At 42.2% G+C, this 2,183-nt stretch overlaps 1 non-coding gene across 1 annotated transcript; it reads right to left on the reverse strand.

Moving 5' to 3' along the window:
* Positions 1-1,839: 1,839 nt before the first annotated feature.
* Positions 1,840-1,921, reverse strand: trnas-gcu. Its single transcript has one exon. It is a non-coding gene; the product is annotated as a tRNA-Ser (tRNA).
* Between the last annotated feature and the right edge of the window lie 262 nt (positions 1,922-2,183).

Here is a 2,183-nt window from a genome sequence, read left to right on the forward strand (position 1 = left end):
TAGTTTTTCAAGATCTTTCCAGTAAGACTTTATTGTGGTGTACAAGATCTCCACACTTTGTCTCTCAAGTGCGAACGAGGCAGGAGACGTGCAGCTCCCAATACAATTAGAAATCGGCGTCCCGGCCAAGCCTCCATGGCGGCGTGTTGCTTCCAGAAAAGTCAACCAATTGGCCGAGGCAGCTCTGTAAAGCGCTACATTGCCACCGTGACATTAGTTGCTGACACAAACTATGCAGCAACATATAAAGTAGTCCACGCATATACGTATATATATATATATATATACACATATATAAAATTATTTTTTTTAGTGGGTAGATCTTTGTGACTTGGTCATTTCAAAAGTAGCTCGCGAGCTGAAAAAGTTTGGGCACGCCTGATCTAGTCAACCTCTATTGCATAGGAAAATAATAGTTTAAGAGTTACTGACAAAAAAAACATGATCAGAGTGATACAGCAAAACACAATTTTGGATTATTTTATATTATTTTGTTTTTCTATAATATACTTTGAAACAGTTTGAGTATTTCTTTCAGCTAACGAGGAGAACCCATGATCATAGTTATGGTCAGGGACCCGCGGTCAGGGGAGGCAAGGCACGCCTCCCCTGCCATCATGAAAAGGGGAAAACCAAATTAAATCGTTCGTATTATAAAGTAATTTTCCTTTTAATTTCAATAATTTTGTATCATTTTGAACCAAAATCGCAGAATTTTTATAGTTATTTTAAAACCAAAGACAATTTGCTGAGAGGACCCAGCGTCCTGTCTAGCCTCCTCTAAGGATTGCGTAATTACACGGCTGCCTATGTTGACAGGCTATGCAGTTAGACTGAACTGCTCTCTGTCTTCATGTCGCTGTTTAAGTGTTCAAACACTGTGGCTATATTAATTAATTTCCGTAGTTAAGATGGTGTATATAATATCTTGTGTTTTTTGTCATCTATCTGTAACGTCGTGTTTCTTTAGATCAGGGGTCACCAAACTTTCTTAAACCGAGAGTGACTTCCTGGGTACTGATTAGGGCAAAGGGCTACCAGTTTGACACACACTTCTGAAATAGCCACTTTGCTCAATTTGGCTTTCACTGTGTTATTATTGTTATTTCCAGTTCACATGTATGTAAGTGTGATTTTTAACAAGAATAGCAAAAATACAGTCAAACCTTGGTTTTTGACCACGGTCCGTTCCAGAAGGCGGTTCGAGAAGCGAAACGGTCGAATTCCGAATCTATTTTTCCCATTACAAATAATGGAAACAATTTTAATCCGTTTCAAGACAAAAAAACCCTGCCTTTTATAAGCATTTTTTCATTTGCGCATATTTGTCCGATCGCGCAACTGCAGCGCACCGCCAGACGCGCAACCGTAGCACGTCGCCCACCGCGCAACTGCACCGCGCTGGTCGCATTATTGTGACAGAGCCGTCGCTGAAATTTAGAAAATCTTTTTAAAGTCCTGATGTACTTTCCAAAATTTAAGTGGACCTCAGTGCGCAGGGAGCTTAATTTGGTCCGATCGCGCAACCGCAGCGCGCTGGGCTCTCACTGTTGCATTGCTTTAGGAGCGTCTTTGTGTTTTAGGATGGCTTTACTGCTCCCACTTACTTCCTTTGGAGGCATGATTAGAGTTGTTGCAATCCTCAGAGTAACGAGAATGTAATAACGAACGGAGTCAGTGGGCATGCGGGTCCTCTCGGCTCGCGAGATTCGACAATCGAATTTCGTTTGACATCCGGAGCAAAACATTTTCGAATTATTTGTTATAATACTGATTTGTTCGAGAACCGGGACGTTCGAAAACCGAAGCGCCACTGTGCAACAACTTAACACCAACTTTCGACGAGGATGGGATTTGAACCCATGCGTGCAGAGCACAATGGATTAGCAATCCATCGCCTTAACCTCTCAGCCACCTCGTCTTGTTCATCCAGTGTTGACAATACACGTTATGTACGTTGTGCCAAGATACTTTGTGAAGACTGAAAATCCGACGAGGATGTGATATGAAATGATGAGTGGAGAGCACAGTGGAGTAGCAACCCATCGCCTAAATATCTCAGCCATCGCATCTCATGCATGAGTTGTATGGGCGACATGATATGGCATGTACGGTGTAGTATAAACCAGTGGTCCCCAACCTTTTTTGCACCACGGACCGGTTACGTGTCAGAAATATTTTCG

This window comes from Syngnathus acus, chromosome 19 (assembly GCF_901709675.1).
Source record: "Syngnathus acus chromosome 19, fSynAcu1.2, whole genome shotgun sequence".
Classification (NCBI taxonomy): Eukaryota; Metazoa; Chordata; class Actinopteri; order Syngnathiformes; family Syngnathidae; genus Syngnathus; species Syngnathus acus.